The sequence below is a fragment of the Pinus tabuliformis genome, chromosome 5_2 (assembly GCF_031772625.1).
Source record: "Pinus tabuliformis cultivar Carrire ecotype Pingquan chromosome 5_2, CPIR1, whole genome shotgun sequence".
Taxonomy (NCBI): Eukaryota; Viridiplantae; Streptophyta; class Pinopsida; order Pinales; family Pinaceae; genus Pinus; species Pinus tabuliformis.
Window position 1 is genome coordinate 71205172 of NC_142306.1, and position 13432 is coordinate 71218603.

A 13432-nucleotide genomic window follows, 5' to 3' on the forward strand; every position below is an offset into this window, starting at 1 on the left:
TGCTAGAGAGAAATTTTGGTAGCATAATAATGCTTTGTTTCTTCTTGTTTCTTAGCTCTCCTAGAGCTTGTATTTATAAATTTTATTGGACACTCCTCCTCTCCTTGTCTCATCAATGTGGTGGTTCACCTTGTTATCCCCTAAAATGTCCCAGGCTAAGGAGAAGATTGAAAGAGGTAACCTCAAAACCACTTTCAATTCAATAGCTAGCCCTACTGAACCAAAGAGGGATCACTCTAAGGATTTTTCAATGAATAACTAAAAAGAAATGGATTTTAGTCTAGATGTATAAGTCTTGTTTGAGTATTTGAGAATTTAGGGTTTTTAGTTTGTTGGACTAGGGATGAGAACAGGCAATTAGGTCAACATATCAAGTGTGCAGTAACATGCATAAAGAGGAGCTAGATACAATGTTTTATGGTGAACTTAAGATTTAGTCAATGTAGTATAGGTATCAAAGTTTAAGAAAACATAATGAGCATGTATTAGCATGAATTCATTAATATTAGAAGAAGAGAAACACAAGCATGATTTTCCACATAAATAGTGCTTTGAATCTAAGAATTTTGCCTATATGATTGTAAGGAAAACCATAAGAAGAAAGAAAATCATGTAAAGAGATATGATTTCATCAATTAGAAACTTATAGGAGAGGAAAATAACACCACAAAATCATTGAACAAGTATTCCTGAAAAGTAGTTGCAACTGCTCCTTCACTAGATTTATGAAAACATAAGGTACAAGTCTCTCCACAAAAATCCAACCCTTCTCACTGAATGAGAAATCATACATATAGAATCAAAACAAACATCTCCCCACCTTCAGGGATCGAATCCCTAAGTGGTGAAATAGTTACCCAGAATCTCTCAACAAACAAGAGAGAGTAACAAGGTCAAACACAAACTCCTCTTTTAGACTTTGATTTGAGTTTTTCTACCTTTATGAGGCTTAATTAAACATAAAAACAACCTATCATGCCTATTAACTCAATAAGTACATAATCAAGTCTTTAAAATATCCAAATTACATCATAAAACCAAAATCTGGCAAAATCGAAGTGAAAAAGATAGCTACAGGCATAAGCATAGCGCATTTGGCTATAAGTGTAGTTCCACCTTGCAGGACGCTTTTGGAGGTCTTCTAGAAGTCAAATTTGAAATGTAAGAGAATGGTCAACTAGGATTTTCTGTCTAGTTTCCAAATCAACTTGAACTTTTGGAAATGGAGCATGGGAAAGCTTCCAAAATCAATTCTACAGAGGTGACTCTATAACCACAGTGCCTGCTCGAAAACAGTGGTAGAAAGTGTCTTTTTCACCCCTTTTTCGACTTTTTTCTCCTCACCAGTTTGCTGACCTGTTTCAAAAAGTGGATATTTGATATCCTCAGAGAAAAATCTATCCAGGGATATAATTTTTTTGGCTTTTGGAGCTCTGAGATGAAAGCGTAGTGCCAAGGTGTTGTGCTTATAGATTTTCCTGTGTTTTTCAAACAATAAAAAATCACCAAAATTTTGAAAATGACAAAATTTTCTCCAAATCTTCTCAAAATTGTTGAGTGAAGGTATAATAGGATATGCTATACCATGAGGGAGGCCTTAGCAAGTAAATCAAGCTTCTCCTTGTCCTTTTGACGAATTAGGTTTTCCTTGGGTTTTCTCTTCAAATGCTTGATTATGAATTAAGATACTTTGTTTCTTGTATAGTAGTGCATAGCCATATGCCTCTACAAGTTTTTGTTCTTGTTTTCCTTCTTGAGCAGATGTTCCAGGTGTCCATTTACCTTATCAAGCCAAAAAACCCTCTCTTCATTGATTTGTCTTGTGATTAGGTCATCTACCATAATCTGTTCTTTTAGGTCATCAAGGGCTCTTTTATATGCTCTAGTTATTGGTCTCCCTAATTTACTTTGCTTTCCTTTACCCTTTGACACTTCCATTTCAACCACTGATTTTCCCTTTGCATCTTCTTTCCTTGAAGTAGCTGCTTGTTTGTCTTGAATCATTTGGTTCACCTTTAGTTGCATATTCTCTTGTTGCGGGCATGCTATTATAACATTTTCCTCTACCAATTTTCCCTCCAATATCTTGATTTTAGCCTCCTTATCCCTGATGATCGGATCTTTAACTCTGCCCTCATATCCTTTCTCCGTAGCTGACACATGTGTACCTGGATGAGAGGACTCCTCATGCTATGAGAAAACTATCTCTTTACCTGTTGTAGGCTTGGCCTCTTCAACAATCCCTTGAGCAAGCACAAGCCTGTCACCTCTAGAATATGTGTGAGACCCTTCTGCCTTGTCTTTCCTCTTGGTTGGTCTGCTTGAAGTAGCAATCTCTTGTTGCACTAGCAAAATGGAGGAAAATTTGAACTTGCAAAATGGTCCCAAGACATATTTTCTTGTTCTAATTGATGACAAACTAGCACTTTTACTAATCCATGATGAAACAAACTAGTATAGTGATTCTCCCCTTCCTTTTGTACCTTTTCTGCCATTTTGACCAAACTTTTGTACAAGTAATAGGACAAATTGATTTGTTGTACACCAGTGAAATGCATCAAAAGTTTCATGTGATACTTATATATCCTTGAATACCTACCTTCACATGTAAAATACTTCATGATCATTTTCATGAGAGGGGTGTACCTTTCCAACAAATGTCTGAATGGAAAAATATATGTTGGAGCTGCCTTGTATTGTGCCTTCAGGTACATCTTATAGTTTTGAAGGTCAAGGTCTTCTCTTTTGAACTAGATTTCTCCAGTGTCTGGAAACCCTATAACTGCTGAGATAAGTTGCCTTCAAGTATTGAATTGAAACCATACTATGGTCACTTTGTCCCTTTTAAGTTTGATGGAAAAAGCAATAGTCAATTGGTCATGATACTTCAATTCTTCAACTCTCTAACAAAATGTAAGGCAACATGCATCTTCAAATGATTTACTAATGAAGGGAGATGATAAGACCTCATAGATCAATGTAGGTTCATGTCTGATGACATGTCCTCCTCTATGCTTCCTTTTTTCTGAGGTTTCAGATTCCATCTCAGCACTTAGCTCTTAGGATAACAACTAGGGTTTTGACTGTGGGAAAATAGGGTATTTTCAATGGTTGTGAGGGAGTTTGGGGAAAATGATGGGTATAGGGATATGAGAAAATTCCATGAAACTTTGGGGTGATATTAAGGGAGTTTAGGAAGATAGGGAAAGTGGAATTATAATATTTGGGTGAGTGGAAGGTTTCCAAATAAAGAAAACACAGTCCTGTAGTTAAAAAGGGTGTAGTTTGTCTAGGGTTTTGGTAGAATTGATGAATCTTGGGAGTGGGTTTGATGTAGGATGTTTGGGAGGATTTATTTAGGATAAATTATGGTGTGGAAGCAAATGGATATGAGTTTTAGCAGCAAATTTAACAAGAGAAGGATGAAAACCTTGCTAACTACATTCAAAACCCTATGAGGTAGACATGAGACATAATAAGCATAGATGAGGGAAATGAAAAAAAAAATAACCTTAATATAGATCACCAAACTCTCTTAGCAATAGAAAAATGTCACCATGATGGAGGAAACCGTTGCAGATGGCTCACACTCTTGGAAAGATGATGAAACAACTCCTTGGTATATGCATAGCAGAAACAAGGTTATTTGCGTAGCACAGTTTCAAAAATCGAGTTTTGGATGCAAAAAACTCTCTTGGCATGCCATAATCACCTTGATGGGATGAGATGGAGTGTTGGAAAGTGAAATGGGAAAATTAGGAGTGAATGAGAGTGACTGATGACCCTTTATAAGTGGAGAAATTTGATTTTCCCTTTACACAATGATAGTGGACCCACCACAACAGTTTACACTTGGACTTGACACTTTAATTTTATGATATTATGATGATATTTCATTTGAATGAATGAAATAAAAAAACATAACCTTTAAACCTTAGTTATCAAACTTATCTCTACTATTCCCTATAATATGAAATTAAATTGTAAAAAGGACCAATTTTCAGGAATTACTTCTAATGACCAAGTGGTAACCTAATGATGACCTAATATAGGCATATTAGGTGGATTATGAACAAAATGATTAATGGAACTCTACTAATGATGATTTTCCTTGACCAAGATAGTTCCTATGACCATGAGAGTAAAAGGAATAGTAGAGACTGACCTTCCTAACCGGTAATCAAATTTTTATTGAAAAACTTTTTGAAGCTAAAAATTTGACCAGAAACCCTAAAAATAGTTATGTAAAAGCACATTTGATCACTGGTGACTGACATGACTTGAAAGGCACTAACATTGGCTCCAGTTGGGGATGGAATCTCCTTGGAAGTGTCAAGAAGATGCTAGATCAAGTAGCCTTATTCATTGGGAAATGGAGTCAAAATGACATAAACTCAACTCAAACTAAAAATTGACTGACTTACTGACTTTGACAAACTGAACTAACTTGACTCTGAAATAAAAATAAAAATCAGTAACTAATCAAAGAAGCCTTATGGCCTTCTCTTCATGCTTCAAACTCCTGTGATATCTTCTTAACACTGAAACATAAAAAGTAAACTGGTATATACAATGATGGTGAGAATTTGTAGAAATTTCTTCAAGTATGGTAGTGCTTGAGAAGCCTACCATTGATCTCTCCTCCTGAATAATATTCTCCATTCAATTCCTCCAATAGAAAAGCATTCTTTCCTCTAAAAGTTGAAATTCTGTATGGTCCTTTCCATAAATTTTCAAACTTGCCATGTTTGTCTTTTTTCTTCATTCTGTTAGAGTCGGTCTGGTCAGCCCTCCGTCAGAGATCAAAGCTCTTTGTGCATTTCAATTTTAGGTGTCCCGCTTCATCCACCCAGCTGCATTTCGCTAGGGACATACCCTGATCTGACGGAGAAAGTCATGCTACTCATTTCCCCTCATGTCTAGCCTCTGCTGGTTCAGGTCTTGGTCCAAAATCAATGAAATTTATGATAGTCAAGGTCTGGTCCTATTTCAGGACAGAGTCATTTTTTATTGTTTGGATCTAGAATTCATCAGTTTGGTCTCTGAAAAACATGTCCAAAAACAAGCCATGTAGGCCAGAGGGAGACCTTATATAGCTATGGTTCAAAAATCTTCATCATCGCCCGAAGAGACATCGAATCTTCTTCAAAACTCTGTTTTGAAGAAAGGTCAAACAAGGTCAACTATGACAAAATTTTCCAAAAATCGCCAGTTGACATTTTCAGATGCAGTCATGTATTTCAAAGCCTGGTGTCCTATCATACAGTCCCGGCAAGCAAATGCCAAAAATTTCATTATTTGAGCCCAAATTTCGAAGAAAAACGGAGTGTTTTAAAAGTCAATGAAAAGTGCAAAACAAAAAACATTAGAAAGGGGGTTTTCAAAGAGGAAAAAATAAAACCCATCCCTCCCAAGCCTATAAATACATGTTCGGCCCCAAAATCAAAAACATTATGCTATTGCAAGCCCGGGAGAGACAGTGTTAAGTTAAGAGAGTGATATTGTGAATGGTCAAGTGAGTTGGGAGGTGATTACAAAGAGCGTGGCGCATACACCAGGTCACGCGGCACACATACAGCGTGCGACGCACTGGCAGCCGGCCCGCAGTGGAAAATTTGCAAGGGCGCGATGCATATAAGGCGCGCAGTGCACTGGGAATTGCCCACGGGGCACACAGTCCACAAGCCCAAAACGGTGCCAAACCACTTCAAAACTTGGAAAAAGCGATCAAATTGAAAGGTAAGCCTCGTAACATCACCTGCTCATCAAGTTTGTCAAGAATAGGGTATTTAGGAAGAGGTTAAATGATATCCAAAGCATGCTTGGCCATCCATGAAATACTCATCAAAGCAAAAGATAAACGGGGTTGCAAATTCGAAGACACCACCAAGGTTTTGTTTCCCCTCCCCCTTATCCCCTCACTCCTCATCATTTCCACCCCCATTCCACCTTGTCTCCCAAGCAAACCAACCTAAAATCCCCCTAAAACTCCCTCCCCTGTTTTTCAAACAAATATTGTGTCATTTGACCGCGCGCGGCGCACACACAATGTGGCGCGACGCACTCAGGGCGCGTGGCGCACTGGGAGCTCGGCCACAGTGTTAACAATACACTGGCGCGGTGCATACCCGGCGCGCGGCGCACTGGGCAAAGCGCGCAGCGCACAGGCCTGTGAGCCTAAAAAGGCACCAAAGTCACCCAAATTTTTGTAATTGGCTCTCATCATTGCAAAAATGGCCCTAGACCTTTTAATCATTGATCCTTACACTCAAGGAAAAACATTTTTCGGTGGCCATGAAATCAAAAGAAAATTTTTATTAAGCAAACACAAAAATGACACAAAGAGGGACAAAGAGCTAGGGTTTTGCTACAGTAACATGATGGCTTGATATGCTCCTATCCTATCTCTATCCGCTAAATTCTCCTGGAGCAAGTTTTCCTAATAGCTACCCTATGCTACATTGTAAACATATCCCTTTGTCCCCTTTACTCCTATAGCTCAAAATGTCCTTAACCCTACCCCATAAAAACCAAACCCCAAACACTCCCACATCCATGATAAATTTCCCCTTTAAACCCCTATTCCCCTTTTCATCATTCCCCTCCTAACACTCCCCTATTTTGTTGTCCCCTTGGTGACAGATTTGCAGAGCATCTACCAGGTCTATTGGATTCAGAGGGCAGCAACAAAATTCAGGGTACAAACAGCAGTAATGGCATCAGAAGTTTCATCAGATTATGAGGGGGAAACTCACAGTGATACAACTTCAGGAGAACAGGCTCCCCGGAGACCTAGGAGTGGCAGACATGTCAGGGATGAACCAAACACCCTCACTGAGTTGCAGGCATGCCCTCTCGCTATGTCTTGTTTCCAGCACTTAGCATGTTTTGAATTTTGTCAGCGAGTGGGAAATGTCAGAATTCATCATGAGTTGGCCCGTCTTTTTGCACTTCACCTACATGGAAGTCAGTCTATCTTGGAAGGGGTCACTTTCACATTAACACCCGAAACCATATCAGTGGCAACAGGCATACCAAATATTGGAGAATAGTGACACAAGAAGATGAAGGTGGAGAGGGAACTTTATGAGCCTTACATAAAGGCCAGTTGTTTGAGTCAGCTCACGAGAGTTTTCCCATTCAGATTTTTGAGAGATGATTATGCTCTTCTCATGAGATTGATCATGAAATACTTCAGTTGTGAGGGGAGGTTTTCTCGCCTTTATGCCTATCACATCAGGTTGCTCATGCACTTTACCAACGTTCATATGATGAACCTCCCATTTTTCATTTGCGGGAACATAGAGAGGATGAGAAAGTTCATGCAGCACAAGACCCCTCGGCAGCAGCTCAACAGTGTTTATCACTTTGCTCTTATCCAGATTTTGGTGGACCATCAGTTGGGATTGCAGGGCATTGCTTGGGAGGACTTCATCTCCCGTGACTTCTTCAGCGCTCCACAGGTAGTAGCAGAGGCAAAGCATGAGATAGGTGGTCCTTCTCATCAGCATGAGCACCATGAGACCACGGTGGTGCCATTTTCCATCACATATCAGAGAGGCTATCCGAAAGGCACCAAGCCTTTGTTTGCAGCAGCAAAGTGAGTGTTATCTCCACCCAGGGTGGAAGGGGCCTCGCTTCCTACATCGGCAATATAGGTACGGGACAAGGGCAAGAAGCCCAAGCATGAGGAGGGGCCTTCAGGTGTGCCACCAGGTAAACGAGAGACTGGATTCATTCTCCTTCATGATGATGATGATGCAAACACACGTCCACAAAATGCACAGCTGAAAGAGATCTTCCAGGAGCAAGAGACAGAGATTCAATTCTTAACACTCAAGTTGGAGATGGCCAAATGGAACATCAGGTATTTGGAGCAGAGGAAAAAATAGCTGGAAGACCAACATGTGATCATGGAGCTGCAGAACATCCGTGAGGATCGCCTAACTGCCCAGCGGAGGAGGACTGAATTCACTTCACTGGAGCAACAGGTTATTGATGATCGTGAGTCTGTGCTTGAGAGAGTTAACATGCACTTGGATAACATGTTGAATAAGGCCAATGAAGACAACACACTGTTGAGACACATGGCTCATCATTACAGGGCACGGAACTTGAGTTTGAGAGCCCGAATAAGGAGTTTGAAAGCAAAATTGAGGAAAGCCACAAGAACGGAAAAATCGGAAAAAGAGAAAGACAGGCTTAGAATCTTGGCTGAGGCCTCCTTGGCTCAGCATGGCACTCCATAGAGAGCCCCCAGCCCAAATTTCAAAAAATTTGGGGCAATTTTGTGTTTTTGGAAATTTTTTGGTTAAAAAACAGGGTTTTTCTCCCTATGCGCCGTGCACCCCGCGCGACGCTAAAATTATATAGCTCTAAATGAGGAATGGCTTACATATTTGGATTCAGCATTGAAAAATACATCTACTGGTGCCTGGGAAAGAAATTTTGATAAGTTTTGGGTCTCCTAAAGGTCAAAAAACACCCAAAAATGGTCTCTCTACCACTTTTTGGACACATAGAAAGCAGTCTTGGGCGAATGAAGTTTTGGAGGGGCAAATGAGCTTCAAATTCAGAAATTCCAGTTGGGTTGGAAAGTAGACAGGCAAAGATTTCCAGCAAGCCCACTTGGGTAGATTATGGACACCTGCAAGTGCACCAAAACAGGCCCCAAAGTAGCGTGATGCACAGAGAAAAGCGCGCGGCACACAGAGGAAATTTTGCCCAGTTTGCTCCCGTTTCGCGAAATTTCGGGTCGCGACTTCTCCAAGTGGGCCCGGTCATCCACTCTTCAGTTTTTTGGCACCAAAGGTGGCTTTTAAAGAGTTTTCTCTCCAGGTGGGCATCTATCCAAGTGGAAAAGAATGCAAAGGGTCACCACAGCCAAATGTCACGCTTGAGAGCGCTACACCTGTAGCTGATGGTTGGCTCTCCATCTCCATTTCGAAATGATTTGAGTAACTTCCCAATCCCTGGGTGTTCCATATCTTCTCCACATATTCTATATATTGTATACATTTTATTTGCAAATGGTTGGCTAGCTTGTAACTTCTGAGATACTGTGGGAAAGAAACTCTGTTTCTGCACTGTGTATTTTTTGACAGAGAGTTAATGAAAGGCAGCGGCTCTGTTTCATGAGATTCTTGTGGTTGTGAGTGTAGCAAATGCTTTCTTATGTTCCATATGTATCTTTTTATGTTTCATAATTCATTTCATGTTTCATTTAAGTGAAATTTTCTAAGTGATATTAGGTAGAATTCAATTTATATTGCTCTGCCTGTGGGAAAATTTCATGTGCAGTGTTATTCTTCTATTGAAAAGGATTCATGAGACCATGCCATTTTCATTATCTTCGGCAATCTTTCCATTCAGCGTCACCTTAAGTTAAAATTGTTGCGCTTCCCGCCTACCTTGCCTCACGGAATAATCTGTGCCTTCATTATCAATTCTCTGTCCTTTGCTAAGCGGCAGTCCCATACACGTCTCAGAAGTTCAGTCACTTTCAAAAATCTTTTCCAAAATCCTTTTTTCACTTACTAGCCTAAGGTAAACATCATATTGTAAGTCATCTCAAACCATTTTTCTTATCCATTCGCTGAGTGTGACTCGGAGAGAGCCCTCTCTTGCTCTGGTAGGGCTAGCTACCAGACTAAGCGTGGTTTGTGGTTACCCTAATTTTTGCCTTCTTCAGCCTAAGGCAGATTTAGGTGCTAACATAGTGGCGACTCCATTGGGGATCAAGTTGAAAACCAAATCCCCTTGTTTCATAAGAATTCTAGGCTCCCGGACGATGGGCTTAGGATTGGAAAGGCTGAGTGAGTTGGTTGTGTCCCGTAATTCATCTCAATAGCACGCTGGCTTCAAGATGATATAACAGAGCGAATCCGGACCCGGATCCTCCTCACATTTACGAAAATCCCAATTTGATCCCAAGACTCCTTCGTCAAGAAAAAACCTTCACCCCCGTATTCAATTCTCCTTCATGTCCCAACATTTTTGAGTATCTTGAGGAGCTTGAGTTTGACGAACGATTTGAGATATCACTGTTTGAATCTAAATCCGAAAAGGCTGTTGATTACACCATCCCCGATCCGTAATTTCTTGTAGACCTTGAGACAGAAATAGCTAATAGATTAATTGATAATTACATTGCCACACAGCCCCAAACTCCAATTGCACGCCCCTTGCAAACTGTGCGTACTCCTCCAACACCTCCAAGGCCAAATCCACCTAGAATGATGGCTGCCCGTTTTGCTCCTCTAGTTCTCCCCCAAGTCCTAGATGACATGCCAAATGATTATCAAAGTAAAATTCTATTTTTTGATGGCACTCCTAACAGCATTACAGCTCAACAACATGTGGATAAAATGGCAGATTTCTATGAACTTCATGAGATCGATGCGGAGAACGTGGCAATGAGGCTCTTTGTACAAACATTTGCAGGTGATGTGAGGAAATGGTTCAGAGGTTTGACGGCTGCAAGTATCACCACCTTGGCTGAGCTGCAAAGACAATTTTTGAATAGGTGGGAAGTCAAAAAGAATCCCCTTCAAATTCTGGCCGAGTATGAACAAATTAAGTGGAATGCCAATGAGTCGGTCCAAGATTATTGTGTTAGATTTAATGCAATCTACAATGATATCCCAGACCATCTAAAGCCACCGGTGGGACTAGCAATGATGAAGTTTTCGGATGGTTTCGATGCTGACATGGCATACCAATTGGGAGAGAGAGAACCGACTACAATGGAAGATATGCTGAAAATTGCAGTCAGCATTGAGGCTAACCTGCTGTCCAAAAGAGCAAGAGTGAAAGCGGAGAAGAAAACCACGGTGAAAGAAGAATCTTCTTCAATGGATCAGCTGCTAAAGAAGGTAGAACAGATGCTCGAAAGGGTAAAACTTGACAAGCCAGAGCCACAAGTTAGGAATCCTAACTTTCGTGGCCAACAACAGCCACAATATAGAATTAGACAAAGAGATCAGCGGACTCAAGAGCAGACAGCACAACAGCCGATACAAACACCTTTGCAGCAGAATTTTGTACATGGACCGGAATCAGATGAGGAAGGGAATGTAATAGGCGAAGAAAACCATCTCTTTACTCCAGATGAGCAACCTACTTACATCACCGAAGAAGAAGAATGTGCAGTGAATTCAGCTACACACCAAGACACCGATTATATCCTAGCTAACGAAACCGTGTTGGAAGAAGAGTCAGAAGAATATCAAAGGGGGTATATGAATGCTTTGTCCACACAAAAACAACGATATTCCCTTCGAAATAGAGATGTACTGCCAAATCAATTCAGAAAAAGAAGGAGGATGAAACAACAAAGAAAGATCTATCAGCTACACAAAGAAAGGGAAAGGAGGCGGTTGTTCCGGAGAGCAGCAAATCAAAATCAACAGAACAATCACAGCAATCGGCCACCTCAAAGGACAAGGAAAGGAAAGAGATCCCAGTCAAAGAGGTAGAAAGAAATCCCGCTTTCAGCCTAGAGAATGAGATTTCTAAGCTAAAGCTATCAATCCCTTTGACTGAAATCATGAAAAACAGCAGTTATAGAAGACAAATTTCTAAATTGTTGAACTTAGACCCAATGTCCGACATGGTAAACATGGAATATGATCAGCCTGAAATGATTTTTGGGCCAGCGACAAATGGTGAGTCTCCCGAGAGCGAAGTGCCACCCTTCTATATCAGTTTACGCTTGCACGACTTTGTGCTACACAATGCCATGTTCGATTCTGGAGCCTCTCACAATATCATGCCCAAGTCTATCATGGATAAGCTTGGTCTGGACATCACTCACCAATGTCATGATCTCTATTCATTCGACTCCAGCAGAGTAAGGTGCATAGGGCTTATCAAAGACTTAGCTGTGAGTTTGGATCAGCTTCCTATGAAAAATGTGCTGATGGACATAGTGGTAGCAGACATTCCTCCAAGGTTTGGTATGCTTCTTTCCAGGTCTTGGGTGGAAAAATTGAAGGGGACACTACAGCTGGATTTCTCCTATGCGACAATCCCAGTGTTTGGACAGATGAGGAAATTATATCGGGAACAAAAGATGAAGTATATGATCACAAGCAAGGAGAAACCGATCAATCATCCTGTAAACTATGTACATGTAGATTTAGAGTCTTTTGTTTTATTTTCAGATAGTTTAAACGAAATAGACAGTCAGATAGTAGAAGCAGACGACATTCCAGAGATAACAGAAAATTTTAGAGAGATTTTGAAGATAGAAAGACAAGAAAAGCAACAAAAGATTGGGCAATCAGTTGGAAATGATGGACAGCAAACGAACAATGGACAACAAACAAATGATGGACAACAAACTAACAATGGACAGCAAAAAGATTTTCAGCACTTGCAAGAAGAAGAAGAAGGCTTATGGACCATGGATTTTGATGGAGCAGTGGGAAATGATGGAGCTGGTATTGGTATTTGGGTACACAGTCCTTTCTCCACCCCAAAAAAAGTACTTAGCAGCGTGAGAGTTTGCTCCTACAAGCTAGCCTTTGAATGTTCCAATAATGAGGCTGAATATGAAGCACTGATTGCTGGCCTGAAGATTCTTAGAAAGATGAATGCAAAGAGGATTTCAATATATGGCGACTCCGAGTTGGTAATAAAACAGGTCAGAGGTGAATATCAAGCAAAACATCCTAGGATGCGGGCCTATCGTAATGCAGTTTTGGACATCTTGAAGCTATTTCCTGAATACACCTTGACATGTGTGCCATGAATACAAAACAATATTGTTGATGCTCTTGCCAAGGCAACGAGCAGCATGAAGATCCCCATGAACTCCAACAACAAATTTGAAATCCATGTCAAGCACCGTCCAACCATTCCAGACAATCAACGACATTGGCAAGTGTTCCAAGATGATGAGGAGATTAAGGATTTTCTGCTCAATAAAGGCAAGTTCAACGAAACCTTAATCGATGTGGAAAACGATGAGAACAAAGGGAATGGTATAGAAGAAGTTCAAATCAATCAAATGGATGTATTGTAGCTAAAGAACAACATCTTTCCTAAAGGCTTGATACCCCTAGAAGAACTTTTCGATCAGGATGATGTAGCCCGCAAGCCAACTTTGTAGCCCACGGAGAAAGGTGTAGAAGAAGTCAACATCGGTACAACAGCAAATCCAAAATTGGTAAAATTTTCCAAGACACTACCGCCAAAGATCAAGGACAAATATATCAGTTTGATGGCTTCATTTGCAGATGTATTTGCTTGGGATTATTCAGATTTAAAGACCTATGATACGAACATCATTCAGCACACCATACCTATCAAGCCCAATCAGAAACCATTTAGACAAAAGCTGAGAAGGATCAATCCAAAGTTGCTGCCATCCATCAAAAAAGAGGTAAATAGGTTGTACAAGTCAGGTATCATTGTGCCTACCATATTT